The following is a 22,909-nucleotide window of genomic DNA, read 5'->3' as shown; positions in this document are numbered from 1 at the left end:
TCTGTGAATGCAGTACAGGGGACGCACTTACTCCTCCTCGTCCAGTGAAGCCTGTTCCGTTTACTGAAGTCCGTGTGTGTTTAATAAGTCTGTGTGTGTTTAATAAGTCTGTGTGTGTTTAATAAGTCTGTGTGTGTCCTTGTGAAAGTCAACATGTTTATGCCTCTGTCCATCCACTCTTTTCATTATATCCATGTCTTTTAAGGCTTTATTACATAGTGTTGGCTGTAGTCCGGGCCGCCGCCATCTTGGATTATGTCGTCACCAGCGCGTCATCAACACAAATCGCACAAGCCTGGAATGAGTCAAATAACTGTAAAGAGGTCTTATATTAGTCTATTATCTTTTTAAAGTGGTGTTTTTTTGTGTCTTTAGACTCCAATTACATTTATGTATATAATATGTTCCCAACAATATAAACAGGTTCACAATATAATTATTTTTATAGTTTCTGTTTCCACTGTATCCAGAATAATAATAATAATTCTCAACAAGAGCTGTTGATTGATTTGTCACATGACTTTTCCACTGTTTGAGTTTGTTTTATTTAGTTTCACATCTACCTGTAGATCTATGTTTTTAGACTGATGACAACTTGTTTGTAGTTTTATTTCAGAAAGTTTCACTTTTACAGTTACAGTTGGAAACCTTTGTTAATTAAATATCCTAGTTACATTACAGCAACCAAATTAAACTATATCAACTTAGTGAATTAATAAAAATAACCTGTTTAAAGGCTTTTTCAAATTAAAAAAATGATCTTGTGAAATCTGTGACGTGTTGACCTGCACAACTCAAAGAATCAGAATCAAGAATCATTATTTCTTGGCAGAAATACTTTTAAACACTTGCTGTACATTCAGCTGACATAAAAATATTGTTTTCAAATATGTAGAATATTTGTGAATTTATCAGAAGTAGTAGTAGTTTTAATATTTTAATACATTTTTTGCAGGCACCTTTTTTGTCCGTCAAATGTATTTAAAATGAACTAAAATTAAAGAGAGAATGTTATTTAACTGTTGAACCTTGTTTATTTATTTATATATTTTTTTAAATTGAAAAAAAAAATGTTTATGGTCTTGGTCTCGGTGCATTCTGATCTCGGGCAAGTCTTGGTCTCGGATAGTGTGGTCTTCAACACAACACTCTTAGACACAGGTAGGACAGAATAAAAAAAATAAATGCATTTAAAATTCTAACAATGTAGATTATGGCATTAAAATTCTCTAACAATTTAACTCTGTCTTCGCTGAATGTCTACGTGCTCCTGCGGCTGGTGGATGCCGATTATGTCGCAGGGGAGGGGGGGTGAGTAGATTATCACAACAACCCATATATAAACACTGAGCACGTTCTCTGTTCCAGTCGTTTGTTTTCTCGGTGAATCACTACAAATAACTCACTAAAGACTCAACAAACTCGGGCAGACCCCGCGCACAACGGACTCAGCACGGACTGTCCGCTTTCCTCAAAGCGCACATACTTGGGTACACCACAGTGTAGTAGTTTTTATTAAAATCCTACATGTCCCATGATTCTTAGCGCTTCTTTGTAGTCCTTGTGCTTCTAGGACGTGTTTTAAAGGTGGCGCTACTGTCGTAGTTCGTCTGCCAGTCTCTGCTTTGCTCCTGTTCATCTCTTCTGCTCTGTTTCACCAGGAGAGTGAAATACAGGTTGGTGTTACATTTAATGCGGGTCGATACAATGCTGAGCAGTGTTTTGTGTGACACCAACTTCGCGGAGAAGTCCTTGCGGTAGTAAAAAGTGAGTTTCGTATTTAATTGGTCCCGCAGACTCCGCTTTGCAGAAAACTGTAATGAAAACTTTTTATCACTGGGGGGCAATGCCCCCCCCCCATTTCAGGCAACCCCATTTAAAGTCCAGGCGACCTTAGAACCAGAGTACACAGTGAAAGCATTCAGTGTGTACTGTGATAAAGGTAAAGGTTATAGTTATTACTTTTCCAGACATTTGAGTCTTCATGCTGTCACCTTCACTAATGTCGTCACGTGTTTTTAAAACACCCCTATGAGGAGACCTGTTCATGGTCTTTTCCTGGCGCGTCACGAACATAGTAAATAATTTAAAGATTTTAATTTAAACCTCAGTTCTACGTGCTTCTTAACATGGTTGTTATCGCAAATTGTTTCTTTGGCACATAAATCATTTACCCATTACTCCCAGCATTACTTAATTCATTTATTTATTATTATTTCGCTTATTTGCTGAATATTGATGTAGCATGGCTGCATCTCAGGTAAGGCTTCTTCTGTGGGCGTGGCCAAATTCAATTCAATTCAATTTTCAATTCAGCTTTATTTATATAGCTCAAAATACAACAAAGTCATCTCAAAGCGCTGAACAAAATATAAAGTCTATAGTAAGAAAGAAAGAACCCAAAATGATCCACATGAACAAGCATTTAGCGACAGTGGGAAGAAAAAACGTTAGAAGAAATCTCCAGCGGAACCAGGTTCAGAGGTGGTAGACTAGTTGAGCCTACAACCTGGCACAACTGTGTCTGACTGGACATCATCCCATTACAGCCCATTAGAGTTATGTGTAGATGGTGGATCGTGTTTGAATATAATGTTGGTGTTCTATGATATAATCTTAGTTCCTATTTTTAGGTTAAGGGCTTTGTTCCTAGTGGTTAGGTTAACGCTATTATACGCTTTAGCAAATAAGTAGGTTTTGAGTTTACTTTTAAAGGTGGAGAGAGTAGCAGCCTCCCGTACTAAGACTGGGAGCTGGTTCCAAAGGGGAGGAGCCTGGTAAATGAACGCTCTGCCTCCTGTTCTACTTCTAGACACTTTAGGAACTTCCAGAAGACCAGCAGACTGAGAGCAGAGTGATCTGGACAATAGGGCACTAACAGGTCTTTAAGATTCACAGGAGCTTGATCATGTAGAGCTTTGTATGCTAACAGGAGGATTTTAAACTGTATTCTAGATTTTACAGGAAGTCAATGAAGTGAAGCCAATACTGTAGAAATATGTTCTCTCCTGTTAGTACCTGTTAGTATTCTAGCTGCAGCATTCTGAATTAACTGGAGACTTTTTAGTGACTTACTAGGACATTCTGACAGTAGAGAGTTACAATAATCTAGTCTAGATGTAACGAATGCAAGGATTAAGTTTTTTACTGTGGTTGCTAGGTGACAGAGTGATGTCATCCAGAGACACTATTTGCTCTGATAATTTATCTCTGAGGTGTTTTGGATCAAATAAAATCACTTCTGTTTTATCCTGGTTAAGAAGGAGAAAGTTACGACTCATCCAGGATGTGATGTCATTAAGACAAGCCTGGAGTTTTAATAACTGATGAGTTTCATCTGATTTCATTGAGAGATAAAGCTGTGTATCATCTGCATAGCAATGGAAATGTATATTATGTTCTCTGATAATGTTACCTAGTGGAAGCATATATAATGTAAAGAGTATTGGTCCCAGAACTGAACCTTGTGGAACTCCATGATTAACTCTGGCGTGCGCTGAGGAGAGATTATTAACATGAACAAAGTGGGTTCTGTCTGATTGGTAGGATTCAAACCAACCCAGCGCTGTTTCTTTAATCCCAAAAACACTTTCCAGTCTCTGCAGCAGTAGATGATGATCCACTGTATCAAAGACTGCACTGAGATCTAAGAAAACCAGAACTGAGACCAACCCTCTGTCTGAGGCTAAGGGGAGATCATTGGTTACTTTTACTAAGACAGTCTCTGTGCTGTGATTGGCTCTAAAGCCAGACTGAAAGCTCTCGTATAAATTGTTCCTATGGAGGTGATCACATAGTTGATCTGTGATGACTTTTTCAAGAATTTTGGAAACAAAAGGAAGAGGATATTGGTCTATAAATGGACAAATCACTTGGATCAAGGGTTGTTTTTTTAAGGAGAGGTTTGATTACAGTGGTTTTACTGTGGTACATAACCTGTTACTAGAGATGTGTTAATCCAGTTCATCATATTAGTGCTGATTAGTGGAAGAACATCTTTAAATAGTGGAGTTGGGATTGGATCTAAAAGACAGATTGTTTGTTTAGAAGCACTAACTATTGAGTTCTAACTTGAAAAGTAAGTGTTTCAACTGCTCATTGTGATATTCATATGTAATTAGTCAACTTACAACATCTCCGCATCCCACGGTGGAACAGTTCCCTGAATCGCCCTCATCTACCTCTCTTTCCATCCGAGCTATCCACTCCCCACCTTAAGATTTGATTACTTTAATGTCGTCATTTAACAAATGAATCCTCAAAGTTTGCTTTTAGTACTTCCCTTCCTCTCTTTGGCCTCCCCCCTCTATACAAATCTTTGTTTTAATTTGAAAGACAATCCTCTACAATAAAATCACCTGCCTAATAACAAACAGTGTGTACATGGTGTGCATTATCTAAGGGTTTACTTTTACCAACTCTTCTTTTTCATGAACTTTTTCATGACTCAATAAAAGCAAATAAATCACAATAGCTTGTGTTTATGTTGATACAGGAGCATGATTGTTGTTACTGTAATTCTATATATGACACACTTCACTGCAGGTGGATAATTGTTGGTGGTTGTATCGTTGTTTTTATAGTTTTTATAGTAATATCATAGATTGGAGGCCATAACTGTGAGTAGTTACTAAATCAGACTGAGAGAAGAGCTTGTTCTCCTCAACAGCAACTAACGTTGAAATAACAGTTACTATAATGTGTCCAGATGTAATTCAGGTAACCAGTGAGTGAGGATCATTTAGTGTAATAGTAGCTTTAGGAAGGAAGGAATGTTCCAGTGATCAATGGGAAACATGGCTGGGGAATAACCTGGTGATCAACAGGAGTCCAACTTTAGATAAAAGCAACATATTAAAAGATAAAGAGTGAATCTTTAAAATAAAGAAACCTCTACAGATATTAAACTACTACTCTAAGCTCAGCTCGGCTTTGTTTGGTTGGTTGAGTTTCAACAGTTACATTAGACATCGAACATTTAAATGATACAATTAGTTCATTAAAATCAGCATAATCTGAATATAAAAACATGCCAACTCTTGAAGAATTACAAGTTTCAAAGTCTTTTCTGTTTTTTTAGAACCTATTTTAACACATTTGACCCTTGGGGTCAATCTGACCTCAGCAATATTTACCTCCAGAAAATGATTTTCAGAAAATTGTTGACCAAGTTATGTGTTGAATCCATAAATAAGCCTTTGATAATAAAACCTTGACCTGTTCTCTAACGCCAAAATCAGGACAGACTTTTACATTAGAATTCATTTATCTTCAATAGTTTTCATTCAAATTTTCTCAAATTTACATTTTTTTTTCTCCAATTAATTATTTTTTGGAAATAAATATTAGAACCTTTACAGTTACAGCAGCATGGTGATGTTTTCAGATTACTCTTAGAAATGCAGCAGGTTGGTAAAAATACTTAAACTGTTTTGACCATTTTCTTATAAATTGTGTCTAAACTGACTGCGTATGAGTGATAGACTGATATGATGATGAAAGTTATAGAATAATATCCTAACCCTAAGCAAGACATTTAAAGATAATATAAGGTTCAGGTGTTTGTTATGATGAACCCAAAGGTAGAGATGAAGGCAGGATTCATGTTTTAAATAAAATGACATTGAAACAACATCATTTTAAAGTCAAATTTTCTCTTTTCCAGACACCAGTCACACTTTAAAGGCTTGTAAGTTTCTATCCCCATTAAAAACACTTACATTTTTTGGGGAAAATCACAACAAAATGTGCAATCCTGATCAAATCAGAATTAACTGACAAACCAACCCGACATAACTGAGTCAAATTTGATCAAGAACGGTCAATTACAAACTGAGATATGACTTTTTGAAAATGTGCCACTGATTTTTTTCATTTTTTTTATTTTTATATATATATATATATATATATATATATATATATATATATATATATATATATATATATATATATATATATATATAGATAGATATAGACCCCAAATCTATATATTGATCCAGATCCCCTCCATTTTTTTAATTTTTTAATTTTATCAATTGGAATGAACAAAAACAAAGGTACCGCCGTCATTAAAATAACAGTTGCAAAAAAATTGAATAAGCTGTAATATGTTTGAAACCAAGTCTGTCCTCGTTGGGGCTAAAAAGGAAATCTGTTAAATGTTATTCTTTTGGATTCTTATTTGATAGATCAGTTCAGTCCATCCAAAATATCATCTCTGAATGAATTTCATAAATTAACTTCATAATTCAATTGAATCTTGCATGGCCTAAACTCTATCTCTCAATTTTGTCAAAATTAATTCAGTACTTTTCACATTTAAAATTTTTTTTTAAAAATTTACTTTAACAGACAAACAAACAAATAAACACCATTGGAAAAATATTATTATTGGCAGAGGTAATAATGTCTTATTGTTTACATGGTAAATTTAGATTTTGTGTTTTAATAACACTGACGTATTCAAATTCAAAATCCAAACAAAAATAATCCAAAAAGTACAAACTAAAATCCAAAGAGCAATAAATAAAGACTGAAATCTAGAAAAGAAAAACAACCAGAATCCAAAAGAACAAGAGACAAACCAACCAAGAGGGAAAGAGAGACATCTGCCCTCATTTATCAGCCTTGTGTGAAAACGGGTGCAAATGTGAGGTCACATGGTGTCGTACGACAGGACCAACTTGGGACTTATGAAACATTGGTGTCTAACGTAATAAACGTTTCTGAGATGAAAATCATCATTCTCACAGTTGATGTGAAGAAAAGCAAAGATGTTCTTTTCGGTAGTGCGAGAACTGGAAATTAAGAAGCTCATTTAAACGCTCTGTGGAAGAGAATAACGTGAACAGTGTTTACGTATTGAAACTGACTCAGGTTGAGGTTTGATTTAATGATCAATAACTAACTCAACCAACAGCTAATGATGGTTTAAATGAAATGTTACTCATACACAGCCAATGAGCGTAGATCAAGACACTTCTTTACATTCAGGCCTTGTCCACAAGTAGCTGGATATTTTTATCAACGTATATCCAACATCCTCCGTTTAAAAAAAAAAAATATCCATCCACACAAAAATGAATAAATGTGTTATCCACAAGTGAATGGACGTCACTCTCTGTGGTTGGCAGCATAATGCAATGGGGTCCCAAGTGCACCATTATAGGCAAGGCAAGGCTAATGTATTTGTATAGTGCATTTCATACAAAAGGCAACTCAAAGTGCTTTACATGATCAAAAAGTTCAACAGAAAACATTCAACAGCTTAAAATCTATAAGAACATTAAAGTCGGCAAATAAATATAAAAAAATAAAAATAAAATCATCAGTAAAATCAATTCAAATCATCAACAAAACCAATACATCATCAACATGACCATAAATCTCTCTCTCAATCATACGCAGTAAGAAAAAAAGTTCCTTTAACTTTGATTTAAAAATGTTCACATGTGATGCTGACTTCAGCTCTGATGCAGTTTGTTCCACTTCTTTGCAGCATAACAACTAAACACAGCATCACCATGGTTACTGTGAGCTCTGGGCTCCACTATCTGACCTGTGTCCATAGATCTGAGAGACCTGCTGGGTTCATATCTGACTAACATCTCACTGATGTATTCTGGACCAAACCCATTCACACACTTATAACCAGCAGCAGAACTTTACAGTCTCCTCTGAGGCTGACTGGGAGCCAGTGTAAAGACTTTAAAGGCAAGGCAAGGCAAGGCAAATTTATTTATATAGCGCATTTCATACTCAAGGCAACTCAATGTGCTTTACATGATAAAACATTCAATTGTTTAAAATCAATAAGAACATTTAAATCAATAAGAACATTTAAAATCATCAGTAAAATCAATTAAAATCATCAGTAAAATCATCATTACATCAACAACATGACAAAAAATCTCTCTCTCAATCATATGCAGTAGAGAAAAAAAGTGCCTTTAACTTTGATTTAAAAATGTTCACATTAGATACTGACTTCAGCTCCGCTGGCAGTTTGTTCCACTTCTTTGCAGCATAACAACTAAAAGCAGCATCACCATGTTTACTGTGAACTCTGGGCTCCACTATCTGATCTGTGTCCATAGATCTGAGAGACCTGCTGGGTTCATACCTGACTAACATGTCACTGATGTATTCTGGACCAAACCCATTCACAGATTTATACACCAGCAGCAGAACTTTAAAGTCTATTCTGAGGCTGACTGGGAGCCAGTGTAAAGACTTTAAAACTGGAGTAATGTGCTCTGACCTCTTTGTTCTGGTTAAGACCCGAGCTGCAGCGTTCTGAACCAGCTGTAGCTGTTTGATGCTCTTTTGGGGGATTCCTGTCAGAAGACCATTACAATAGTCCAGTCTGCTGGAGATAAAAGCATGGACCAGTTTCTCCTGGTCTTTCTGAGCCATTAAACCTTTCACTCTGGAGATGTTCTTTAGGTGGTAGAAGGCTGTTTTTGTGATAGATTTGATCTGACTGCTGAATGTAAGATCTGAGTCAATCAGAACACCAAGGTTTTTGACTTGGTCTTTAGCTTTTAAAGATCGAGACTCAAGATAATTGCTGACAGCAGTCCTCTTTTCCTTGTTACCAAAGACAATCACCTCCGTCTTGTCATGGTTTAGTTGAAGGAAGTTTTCACTCATCCAGCAGTTTACTTTTTCTAAACAGTCACACAACACCTCAATGGGACCATGGTCATCTGGGTTCAGTGATAGATATAGTTGTGTGTCATCTGCATAGCTCTGATAATCAACCTTACAGTTCTGTAAAATTTGTCCTAAAGGAAGCATGTAAAGGTTAAACAGAAGGGGTCCAAGAACAGATCCCTGAGGAACCCCACAGGACATTGGTAATCTGTCAGATTCAAAGTTTCCAATGCTTACAAAATAGCTTCGCTCCTCCAAGTATGACTTAAACCATTGCATTACTTTTCCATTTAGTCCAACCCATGTTTGCAATCTGTGCAACAAAATTGCATGATCTACAGTGTCAAATGCAGCACTTAGATCCAACAGAATGAGAACAGATACTTTTCCTGAATCAGTGTTCAACCTTATGTCATTGATCACTTTGATAAGAGCAGTTTCAGTGCTGTGATGAGAACGAAAACCTGACTGAAATTTATCAAATATTTTGTTGAATGTTAAGAATTGACTCAGTTGGTTGAAGACCACCTTCTCAATGATCTTGGCCATGAATGGAAGGTTGCTGATTGGTCTATAGTTAGCCAGTATAGAGGCATCCAGTGTTCTCTTTTTTAACAGCGGTTTCACAGCAGCTACTTTCAGGGATTTTGGTACGGTGCCTGATTGGAATGAGCAGTTAATTATCTGACACAAATCAGTGACAATTGACTTTACAACAGTTTTAAAGAAGTTTGAGGGTATTGTGTCAAGGCAACACGTTGATGGATTCAGCTGCTGAAGAGTCTCCTCTATTGTTTTTGGGTTCACTGTAATAAACTCTAACATTGTAGTTGACTCATCCCTCAGTGGTTGAAGCTGTTCAAGCTTTTTGTGATTTTGCTGGTTTGTTCTGATGTTTGACCTTACTGATTGTATTTTTTCATTGAAATATACAGCAAATTCATTGCATTTTCCAGCTGACAGTAATTCAGGGGCTATCTGATCTGGGGGGGTTGTGAGCTTTTCTATTACAGAAAACAACGTGCGAGAGTTGTTGACATTTTTGGCAATAATTTCAGAAAAGTATTGCTGCCTTGCTTTGAACAAGCCATCATTGAATTTTCGCAGACTTATTTTGTACAGTTCTAGATGAATTTGGAGTTTTGTTGATCTCCATTTACGCTCAGCTCTTCTATAGTCAGATTTCAAATTCTGCATTATCTCAGTCCTCCTCCAAGGTGTTTTCTGTGTGTTTGGTTTTCTCTTAGTTTTGATTGGAGCCACCACATCTATGACATTACAGACGTTTCTATTATACTCATCCAGAAGATCATCAACTGTCTCAGCACTCAATGTTGGTGTCATTGCTATGGCTTCCATAAACTGTGCACTTGTGTTCTCATTTATGTACCTTTTCTTTAAACACACATAACTAGGGGGAACAGATGTTACAGTCTCTAGGTCAAAAAAGACACAGAAATGATCAGATAGAGCTAAGTCTCTTACATCAACAGCAGAGATATCAACACCTTTAGAGATAACCAGATCCAAAGTGTGACCTTGAATGTGTGTCGGACCAGTCACATGTTGTGTAAGACCAAAAGTATCCATTAAAGCATACAGTTCTTTGGCAGTATTGTCCATGTTATTGTCTACATGAATATTTAAGTCACCTGTTATTATTAAAAAGTTGTATTCAGTGCATACAACTGACAGCAGTTCAGCAAACTCATCCATGAATTCTCCAGAATATTTTGGGGGTCTATAAACGACTAAAAACAGAACTCTTGAATCACCCTTCAGTAAGAATGACATATATTCAAAGGAGATAAAATCACCAAATGTTATTTCTTTGCACTGAAATATTGATTTAAAAATGGCAGCAACTCCACCACCTTTCCTGCAAGTACGACACTTATTTAAATAAATAAAGTCTTGTGGTGCACTTTCATTGAGAATAGTATTACTGATACCATCATTCAACCATGTTTCATTGAGAAATAAAAAGTCCAAGTGATGTGTCAAAATAAAATCATTAATTATTAGTGACTTGTTAACAAGAGATCTAACATTAAGAAGAGCTAATTTTAAAGACTTTACTGGAGACACTGGTGGACTTTTTGGATGACATGTTATAGGAGTCAAATTTTTATCTCTATAAAGCTTTTTGCTTTTCTTTAATTTCACAATTTTACCTGTGTTACCTGTCACCACAGGAATTAAAGAAGCTGCATTAACTCCATAGGGCCCTGACTTTTTCTGGTTGTTCCTAAAAATAGAGCTATTGCAGTCTGGACCCAGCACACATCAGGCCTGTGTCGCTCTAAGTTGAACACAGCTGGCCTGAGGAGAATAGTGATCCTGGGCCTGGTATCGTCGAGGAGGGATGGGTGGTGCAGATTGACCATGGTGGGGTAAAGGGTGGGGTGTTAGTCTTGTGCCAGCCAGAACCAGCTCGTTCATCTGGGCAGTTAAATCCAAGAAGGCAGGGGTAGGAGAGAAGCTGGATGAGGTGGAAGTAGGTGAATTTTGGGGTGAAGCAGGTGGGTCCTGAGATGCGGGGGTTGGGTTGACCTCTTCATTTTGGCGATTTTTATTTCTTGCTGGAAGCTCATTGACTCCATGTTCTTTCCTTGTTGTTTTGTTCTCCGATGGTACATGTTGTCCTCTGTCTTTATCAGAACTGATAGCAGTGTGACTGGTGAAGTAAAACAAGTTGGATGTGAAGAGTTTTACTCCAGCCTTGTTTAGACACAGTCCATCTGCTCTAAAAAGATGACGACGTTCCCAAAAAATAGGAAAATTTTCTATAAAATTTAGTGAAAGGGCAGCACAAGCCGAAGACAGAAATTTATTCAAAGAGTAAATCCTTGAGAATTTCAGATCTCCTTTGCGGACTGGAGGTATCGGGCCACTGATGAACACTTTAGGCTGTATACAGCTCACAGTTTTTAGCAGATGGGTGAAATCCTGCTTTAACACCTCAGACTCCTCCTTGGCTAAATCATTTAACCCAAAATGAATCACAACATTTTTCAAATGTGGGTAATCTGCAACGATATGCAAGATTTTGTCAGCCAGGTCTGATACTGTGTCATTAGGTAAGCAGATCACTTTCACGTTGCTGCTAAACATCTTCTGAGCATCTTTAACAGAAACGTCTCCCACTATCAGTGTGTGAGGTTGTTGCTTTGGCCTACCATGTCGCTTTTGTTTTCCTGAAGCACTTTCAGTCTTCGCAGTTCCAGAAGGTTGTGTGTTGACCTCATTAGAGCCAGATCCTTGGTCATTCAGCAGTGGGGCGAATCGATTACCCAGTTCTACATGAAACTGGGTTTGTGACTTGGTGATACTCCTGCCTTTAGCAGACGTCCACTTTTGTGCCTGGGCAGACAAGGGAGTTGATGTTGAGGCTGCAGTCTGCGAAGCCAGTGCAGGCCAGTCCGTCTCATTATTGATATCAGGGCGCTTTGCTCGGCCCGTTAGCCTTTGAAGTGGATATGACTTTTTCTTAGGCTTAGCTCCCAGAGTATTCCAAGGAGGACTCGCACCTGTTGGCTTATCAACGGGAACAGGATCCTCCCTAGGCCTGATAGCTTTGTTAGCACGGGCTGGTAGCGAGTTAGCTTTATCCACTCCGCTGTTTTGAAACAGCGGCACAGTCGTATCATTATCATATCCACAGTGTCCATTGACCTCAATGTTTACTTGTATTCCTCGCACTGTAGTCTCCAGTTCAGTAATCTTTTGGAGGAGACTGCTGTATTCTGTTGTGGAAAGAGCCATTCTTCTGCTAGTTAGCTTGCTACTTGTAGCTAGCTAGCTTGCTACTTAGCTTTCCAGTTGAGCCAGCAAATAAAAAAGCAGTAGATGATTACCTCAGAGCCAGAGTCAGATGGTAAATGATAGAGTTTGATGTTGAGGTATCGTATCATTTCTCAGAAGAAAAAGTTCATGTTTAGTAAATAAATTCCTCTGTGAGCTCCGCTCTGCTCTTTTGCTGCTGTCAGCTCAGCTGCCGGAAGTTAACAGTTGGGGACATATCATGGTTTTAAATCCTTCCTTTTTACATATAAATCATACAGTTGTGGTCTATATAAAGCAGAGCTGCAATGCTTGGGTCTGAAATCCTCATTATTATAGCTCCACCCCTTTTCTACCCCTTTTCTGATGTGCTTCTGAGAGCAACTCGTTTTAGTGCTGTCTCTTTAAATGCAAATGAGACACTCCATACCCCGCCCCCTCTTCAGGTGACACTCGGTTCAACTCCACCCTGCTCGGCCATTTTGTAGTTTGATAGAAGAGATACGGCTATGTAGCGGTGCATAAACTTTTTATTTAGAGGTTATTTACAAAATGTCAACAACGTTAGACTTGTCCATCCAGCTTTACATGTTCCAGCCAGAGTTTGACCCAGCGGAGCGAGATGAAAATGATGATGATGAACCTGCAGAACCCTAACAAGTGAGCTAACACAAGCACCGAGCTAACGCTAGCGCCAAGCTAACGTCACAAAATGCATTTTCAAAGACAAAAATGGCAAAATGAAATGACTAATGAAAACTTTAGACTTAAATTAAATCACGTAGGCCATATCATCAAGGATCTAAAACGAGCACACAGCGCTAACATATGAAGACGGTGCTAATGCTAACAAAACAATGACAGGGACGTCTTATCATCACACTTTTTAGCGTTATTTACAGCTTACCGAAGTGCTCTGTTCATCGTCTCCAAAGATAGAAGGAATTGAACCCTCAATCAGACAAAGTCTTTCTGTAAATCCTTCTTTATACTGGTGGAGGTTGATGAAGCAGTCATCATTGAAGTGCTTCACACACACAAAAATGACCTTACCCACAGATGTGGTACATTTCTATAAAAAATAAAACTCAACCAGACACTTTGAAAAGGTTCTGATGCTGGGAGACGGTGTAATGAAGCGTGTGGGTTACTACATCCAACAACCCAACATTTTTACTTATCCTCTCATAACTTCTGCATCCTGGAGCTTGGACTACAAAATAAAAGCCAGAAATAAAAATGGCGGATTGCTCGAAGTGTTGGACCTGGAGTTGATGAACTAATTTGGCAGTTCTGCTGCAAATACTGTGATGTAATAGTTCAAAAAACGTAATAGAGAATAGAAAAATCGAAACAGATTGAAAAATATGACCAAAACAGAATATAAAGATATCAACGGAGCACCAGAAGAGACTAATTAGATTTTTTCTGTACTTCTAAACACTCTAAATATACAACAAAATGCATTTAAGGGCTAAAAAAGTGGATTTAGCATGATATGTCCCCTTTAAAACTGGACTAATGTGTTCTGACCTCTTTGTTCTGGTTCAGACCTGAGCTGCAGCGTTCTGAACCAGCTGTAGATGTTTGATGAAGACCATTACAATAGTCCAGTCTGCTGGAGATAAAAGCATGGACCAGTTTCTCCTGATCTTTCTGAGTCATTAAACCTTTCACTCTGGAGATGTTCTTTAGGTGGTAGAAGATGTTTTTGTGATAGATTTGATCTGATGCTGAATGTCAGATCTGAGTCAATCAGAACACCAAGGTTTTTGACTTGGTCTTTATCTTCTAAAGATCCAGACTCAGATACTTGCTGACAGCAGTCCTCTTTTCCTTGTTACCAAAGACAATCACCTCCATCTTATAGCTTTGCACACCTGCCTAACATTGTTTGAGACCCAGTGTAATGTAACATTTTCCTATGGGTGCATGCACACTAATAGTGTAATAAATAATTACACGTATACGTACAATATTTTGCTCCCGTAACTAGGGTTTACTAACCCTAACCCTAACAGGTTAACTAACCCTAACCTGTCCGTAGGTTTTTTTAAGCGATATCCAACATGACAGACGCAGTTCGCCATGTGGGCATGTCCACAGGCACAGTGGGACCATTTATTTATTTATTTATTTATTTATTTGACAGGAACAATGCATTTCAACATAAATACAAATTAAGTGTGCAGCTGATGTGATGCACATAAAGGTTTAAAGCTAGTGCTAGTTTACAACTCCTGTCTCTGGTTGGGCCTTTTCTATATTACAGTGGAATACAGTCAATACAATAAAACTCACCCACCCACAGTACAAAGAGTATAAAACATTCTCTCTCTCGTGCACGAGCACACACACACACACACACACACACACAGCTATTAACATGTATTTTGAGTTTCTTTCAGCCAAGACTATTGCAACCACACATCATCAGTAGGGTAAAACTAACCTGTCTCACGACGGTCTAATCCCACAACAACAACAACAACAACAACAACAACAAACGGGTGTAACTACTGTCATATTTTTGTATGTGTTCTCCCTGTGTTTCTGTGTTGTGTGCTGGGGGTGTGTCTCTCTATTAACAGCCCAACCTGAATGCGTGGTCTGTGGAAGTAACGCGTCCACGTCAGATGGGCTGAGCTCCGGTGGAGGCGGGCTAGAAAAAGAACCACGGTGACGTCGGATGGGGCCAGAGAGGGTTCAGAGGGCGGGTTATCCTAACCACGCTCCAACCAGCACTTTGACAGCTAGCACTTTGACAGCTAGCAGTTTGACAGCTAGCAGCGAGGCCGACACTAGAGTGGTTCTGTTAGTTATACTGTAAGTTTCTCCAGTTTGGCCCAGTTGGCTAAAACCTATGTTCTTTTCATTTGGGTTCTGCGTAACCCGGTTTGGTAAATATTATTTTTCTTACATGTGGCGTAAATAAATAGCCCTGATTTGTAAACGTGTGTTGGTGCTGCTTGAGGCTGGTGTACGGTGGCGTGTTCATGTGCCGTTCAGTGGCTCCTAGGCTGAGCGTAACACGACACAACGTCTCTTGTTATTGTTTGAGCTGTTCTGAGGGACCGTGGTTGTAAATACCAGACTGGTTTGTGTGTTTGACACAATCCTTAAACTTTTGGGGATGCTGGGTTGTTAAGTGCCTTCTCATGTTGCTCATATTTCCAGAAGAGTAGCACACGGTACACTTGCAGTGTTTACACATTGTCCACCTTTTCTGCTTTATGGTTTTGTTGATGCGGTGAAACCAAAGCGTTTCCACACCTCTGACTTGTAGCCGCTGCTTCATTCTCAAGTTCTTCAAACTCCTCCGTTTCTACCTCACTCTGCTGCTGCCTCCATCCGCCATGTTTCCTTTCCCCTCTGACCTCTCACACGGTCACACAACATTTGCTCAGCCGCCGGTAACCAATGACGACGCCACAATGCATTATGGTACTTGTAGTTTACTCTGACAATGTCCGCTACAGCCAACCAAAAAACTTCATTTTAAGGGCAACGACTCGTTTTTTCGTACCGTGACGTAATTACGATGATATTGAGGCACTTTTCATGCAGCGGTATTGTGATATTGTCAATACCGCAACATTCCTATTGTTTAATACTTAATTTTCAGACTCAGTCAGATTTTGCTGTGGTTCAGCACTAATCAACTCATTTGCGTACATGAGGTCAAACCTGATGTGAGATCTGATCATAGCGTCAGCTCGCGTCGCTATTGATAAATGCTGACGTTTACAAATTTGGTCGAACACACATTGTACGCTCTCAGAACTGAACGTATACTGACGGTTGACAAATGAGGGTCAGTGTCTGTTGACTCCCTAACCATTGGGTCCTAACCCTTCTCCAGTGGATTCTCCACCATGAACCCATCTCAGTGTGGATCTCTTCTCCTTCTAGTCAAGGTTCCATCATGTTTTCCTGCAGTCTGTGCTTTCTCCTTATGTTTCTCTCTTGGTTTCTCAGGGATCTCAATGCTGGAGCTGTTGGTTCCTGATTTGGGGTTCGTGCTTCGACCAGTTTGTGAAACTCTTGTTTTTTTCTCTTCATTAAACTTTATTAAATGTTAGCGACACAACAAAGTGCTTTATTTAAAAACCTTGTCCTTGTTGTTTTCTGTTGCTGGGATTGGATTATTTCCATTCACACTGTTCTTTAAAAAGTCTTCCATAGTGTGTGGCACTGGCATGTGCAACGCTGAGGGAAACAAACAGCCAGACCCTGATTTTTATTATAAAAATTGCTTTGTGAATGTACTTTTTGTGGAAGCGTATGCTATACATTTCTTGTATTTTTCTCCATTTTGTGGTGGAAGGATTTGCTGTTTATGTCTTTTATTTTTCTCTTTTTTTTTCCAGACAAAGCAAATTGCAGATGGAGGGAGTGTGAGAGCAGGCGGTGGTGGTTAACTGCCCTGGGATATTTACCCCTGGAAATTTCTCTCTAGTGATATGGTGTGATCTGTGACAGAGAGAAGGAGAGATTGCAGCAAGAAAATAGAAATCGTAATCACAGTATACGCTTGAGGGAAATGTTAAAAAGGAAAAAAAAGAAGAATAAAGCAGGAGTCGTGTCTCTTTGGAAGAGGGAGAAGGAAGTAGCTTTAAGTAATCACAGTGTGTTCCACTGAGACCAGAGGAACCACATGTTAATGCAGCGTAATCTCTGATGCCTTTGGGATACACACAGCTCCCAGTTTGACTCACCAGTGAAAATGGTTTTACATTTAGAAAAAAACATCATACATCTGTACCGGTACAATAAGATACAGACTTCATTGGGTTTTCTTGATTTCTAACCTTTAAACCAGAATTAATCAAACTTCTTTGTCTTTAGTTCCCTATTTAAAAACATATATAGATCATAATGATTTTAAAGAATCTCATTTTGTAAAGAAGTGGAAATAAACAATATTTAGTGCAGTAGTAGTTCCCAACCTTTTTTTGGATCTTGACCCCATTTTGATATCAAGAATGTCTGGCGACCCCAAAATACTTTTTTTTTTTTTTCCCTAGAATTGGTTTTTGATCATGTTTGTGCTCAGATTTAGCGTTTTAATTTAACTAGATTTAAATTTCACAAAGTCAAAGTGTAGAAATACAGTTGTTTAAGATTGTGTGTTGTTTTAATTATAGTATAAAAGATTAATAATTAAAACATTTCAAAAATCTATTTTAATTTTTCAGGCGACCCCACATGGGGTTCCGACCACATGGTTGAAAAACACTGATTTTAGTGGCTCATTTTTATCATTTCCGTTCATCTCACGCCTCGGTTGGACCACGACTGACACTTTATTTGTTAATTTTCACTTTCTCTCTCTCTCTCTCTCTCTCTCGCGTACCCCTAGGGATACACGTACCCCCATTTGAGAACCCCTGCTTTAAACAAACAGACTAAAGTCATTTTAACTAATGATGGAATGACACCAACAGGGACGGATCTGATCAGGCAATTCATTACTATTAAATTACTAACCCATTCATATAATATATAAACTTTATTCATCTTTTAAAGGGTTACAAACCCATTCCCACCCGTAAAAAAACAAACAAACTCAAAGGAAAAATCTAAGTCATAATTATTCAATTAAATTAAAATCAACTTTATTTAAATAATGCAAATTACAACAATAATCATCTAAAAGCACTATCAAAATATGAAATACTAAGTCATATTTATGAGATACTAAGTCTAAGTTAGTAAAAATGGCCTTGAGCATGAAAAGTAGAAAATGTTTTTTTCTTTCTTACTTTTCTGAAATATGTTATTACAAATGTTATGTTATTTTTATGCAATTTGATGAAAATTTGTCCCAATTTTTTACATCTTTTTTAATGTAATTGACATTTTATGTCACTTGGGTCCCACAGAAATACAATGTAAATACATCAGATTGTATGAAATTGAAGGAAGATTGTGTTGTTCCAGTGAATTCACATAATAAAATTCAATTATCCGTCCATTCATTTTCTGAGCCGCTTGTTCCTGTTTTCAGGATTAATTATGGATAAAAGACAATTGATTGAATTTAATTTTTACAAACGAACAATAGATTGAAGATTTAGGATACAGTAAAAGATTGACCCAGTAAAGCAAACAACAATGTTTATTTACCAACAATTTATATAGAAAAATGTTGTTTGGTTTAAAAATGTTCTCATGAGAAAAAAGCAAAACCTAAAATAAAAAGAGACAGATTCCAATGTTTGTGTCATTGTGTGAGAGACAGTGTGTAGGAGGTGACTGATGAGCTCCATCACAACACTATCACTTCTTCATAACACACACACACACACACACACACACACACACACACACTCCATTGCGTCGTGCAAATTTTGTAGTCTAATGCACTTTTTGGCCAAATATAATTTAAAAAAATTATGAAAAAAACATTGAGAAGGTTTTTCTTTTGTTCTTTTTTTCTGCTTTGGAAAATAATAATTGCAATTTAAATTGTAATTGGGAAACATGTTGTTCACTGTCATCATAATTGAGTTGTGATTGAACATGGATAATTGAAGACGTAATTGTAATTGAACTTTAGTAATTGAGAACATTTATCTATAAAAGCAAGGAACGTCTGTGTGTGTGTGTGCATGCGTGTGCGTGTGAGGAGCGAACTTTAGTAATTGAGGACATAATTGTAATTGCACTTGGGTAATTGAGTACAAAAGTGTAATTGAAATTCAGGGGGATATAATAATTGCAATTTTAATTGTAATTGGAGAAAATGCTGTTCACTGTAATCATTGAGTTGTGATTGAAGATGGATAAATGACTTTAGTAATTGAGAACGGAATTGTAATTGACTTTCAGGGGGGAAAAGCATAGCAATTTTAACTGTAATTGGGGAAAAAAATTAAATGTAACTGAACATGTATATATGAAGACATAGTTGCAATTTAACTTTTGTAATTGTAATTAACTTTCAGGGGGAAATAATAGTTGTAATTTTAATTGTAATTGGAAAAAATGTTGGTCACCGCAATCATATTTGAGTTGTAATTGAATATGGATAACTTGAGATTGTGTTGTAATTGAACTTTAGTAATTGAGAACATAGATGTAATTGAGTTTCAGGGGAAATAGTAATTGTAATTTTGATTTTAATTGGAAAAAATGTTGTTTTTTGTGTGAGAGACTGTGTGTAGGAGGTGACTGATGACACACACACACACACACACACACACATTGCGTCCTGTGCATTGAATCATGGAATTTCAAAGCACTTTTTGGCCAAACATAATTTTAAAAATGAATCAGAAAAACATTGAGAATATATTTTTCTTCCACAGGTTTTCCTTTTCTTCTGCTTTCCTGCTCTGCGTGTGACGTCTCTGGCGTCGTCAGTTAACTGTTCATTCAAACAAAGAGTCCTCAGAGTCGTATCTTTTCCTTTTTTTTCTGATGGACTAGTGAACCCTGTTCCTTGGCTGTGTATGCACCAGCAAACATGCTGATACCGTCTTAAAGGTCATGTTCTTTTCACGTTGACAGAAACCTTCCAAAACTTTGACGGGGGGGTGGATGGTGGGGGTGGTGGGGGGGTCCCTCAGCAGCGAGAGCAGCCGTGCTGCTAACGCGACTCAAAAACCTGATTAATGCTATACATCAAAGGGACTTTACACTGTTTAATCTACATTTTCAGAGTTAGTTCTGGTAAACCACGATGGACCATCAACCTGACGGCTCCAGAACTTCATCACTGAGACTAAAAGAAGTGGACCACAAGGAATAAAATACATAGAATTCAATTATAATTCCATTGACATGGAAATGACATAAAAATTGTCAATTACAATTTAATTAAACACAAACTTGTTTAACCATGTTATAGATCTATGTCTTACACATTATCAAAATATGTTTCAGATCAACTTTTCCCACTGCTTGTCATTTCTTTTTAAGATCATTTTATCATTTAAAAAAATAAATAAATCTAAGGCTCAGATGTCCACATTGATTAAGAAGCCTAACAAGGTAACCAAGAGATGAGAAACGAATTAGATGAGAATATTTTTTAGTGTATTTTACAGCTGATTTAAGACATGGATCATAACTAACCTGTTAGCATTAAAGATGCTAACAGAAAGCTAATACAAGAGGAAGGTCACGTTTGATTAGTATTATTTATTAAAAGCTCAGTAATTTTGATTAATTGTGATTGAACTTTAGTAATTGAGAACATAATTGTAATTGACTTTCAGGGGGGAAATGATAACTGCAATTTTAATTGCAATTGGGGAAAATGCCATACACTGTAATCTAGAGCTGGGTATCGCCAGGTACCTCGCACTATTCAAGAAATTCAGAATTTATTGACTGAATCCATTTCACAGGAATAACAGCAAAGTAAAACAAAGTATATACTGCACAGTGGCTCTTCTTAACACACACACACACACACACACACACACGCACGTACCAATCTAACGCACGTATACCTGCCTGTCTAACTTTCACTAAACTTACTTAATTTGAGTAGTTAGGTGTAGCAGCAGGTGTGGCGTGAGTGAAGCTATTTACAGTAGATCTGGTGACCTTCACGATGTAGCATCGCCTGCGTTACATGTAAACACTACAAAATTATTAGGACTGTAACCGGACTAAATGGTGGTCTGTTATACACTCACACACACACACACACTTACATACCTGCACGCGTGTACATGCCTGCACGCTTAAGTGCCTAATATATCTCATTGTACTGTGTATGTACGGCATTATCATGTATACTGTATATTTATTGTTTTCATCATTGTCTTGTTGGAGACAATAAATATATCCCTATCAATAGGCTACGTGCCACAGTCCTTTAAAGTAGCTGTAATCAAACCCCTTCTCAAAAAACCTACTCTTGATTCCAGCACTTTAGCAAACTACAGGCCTATATCTAATCTTCCTTTTATTTCAAAGATTCTTGAGAAAGTTGTGGCAGCTCAGCTCTGTGAATTTCTTCAAAACAACAGCCTGTTCGAGGACTTCCAGTCAGGTTTTAGAGCTCAACACAGCACAGAGACTGCTTTAGTTAAAGTAACTAATGATCTACTCTGGGCTTCAGATGAAGGACGACTCTCAGTGCTGGTTTTATTAGATCTTAGTGCAGCTTTTGACACTATAGATCACTATATTCTACTAGAGAGATTAGAGAAATTACTTGGAATCACAGGGACTGCCCTAAACTGGTTTAAGTCCTACATATCTGATAGGTACCAGTTTGTACACGTGAATAATAAGTCTTCTGTGTACACTAAAGTAAGCTACGGGGTTCCTCAGGGCTCTGTGCTAGGTCCAATCCTCTTCTGTATCTATATGATCCCCCTTGGTAATGTTATGAGAAAATACTCTGTTAACTTCCACTGCTATGCTGATGATACCCAACTGTATGTATCAATGAAGTCAGGTGAGACAAATCAGCTATCTAAACTTGAGGCCTGTCTAAAGGACATTAGGGCCTGGATGGACCAAAATTTTCTTCTTCTCAACTCAGACAAGACTGAGGTCATTGTACTGGGCCCGCGACACCTTAGAGAAACCTATGCTAGCCTAACTGCCCTAGATGGCATTACTCTGGCACAAAGCACAACTGTTAGAAACCTTGGGGTTCTATTTGATCAGGACTTATCCTTCAACTCTCACATAAAACAAACTTCAAGAACTGCCTTCTTTCATCTCCGTAACATTGCTAAAATCAGATCTATCCTGTCTCAGGGCGACGCCGAAAAACTAGTCCATGCTTTTGTTACCTCTAGACTGGATTATTGTAATTCTCTTTTAGCAGGCTGCCCGAGCAAGTCGCTTAAGACACTTCAGCTGGTTCAAAATGCTGCAGCACGTGTACTGACTAAAACTAGGAGAAGAGATCACATTACTCCTGTATTAGCCTCTCTGCATTGGCTTCCCATAAAATATAGAATAGAATTCAAGATTCTTCTTCTCACTTATAAAGCCCTAAATGGACAGGCACCAGTCTATCTCAAGGAGCTTGTAGTGCCATACAATCCCCCCAGAACACTACGCTCTCAAAATGCTGGACTACTCGTTGTTCCATTCATCTCTAAAAGTAGTATAGGAGGAAGAGCTTTCAGTTATCAGGCCCCACTTCTCTGGAACCATCTACCAACCATGGTTCGGGGGGCAGACACCCTCTCTACCTTTAAGGTTAGGCTCAAAACATTCCTCTTTGATAAAGCTTTTAGTTAGGAACCAGCTCATAGCTCATAATTAAGATGCAATAGGCATAGACTGCCGGGGGGGGGGGGTCTGGCATGCTCGGTTGGAGAGAGGTTGGAGAGGGCGTTAAGAGAGAGGTCATTTAGGTTAGAGAGGGACCGGAGAGGGTCCCATTCCTCTCTCAAACACTCCCTCTATGTCTGCTTCTTCCCTTGTGTGTTTGCTCCTGTACTCCTTCTGGCTTTTGTCTTGCAGGTCCGTGGGATCCTCAGTGTGGAGT

Source organism: Gouania willdenowi, chromosome 3 (genome assembly GCF_900634775.1).
Source record: "Gouania willdenowi chromosome 3, fGouWil2.1, whole genome shotgun sequence".
Classification (NCBI taxonomy): domain Eukaryota; kingdom Metazoa; phylum Chordata; class Actinopteri; order Blenniiformes; family Gobiesocidae; genus Gouania; species Gouania willdenowi.
Note: the sequence above shows the minus strand (reverse complement) of the source record.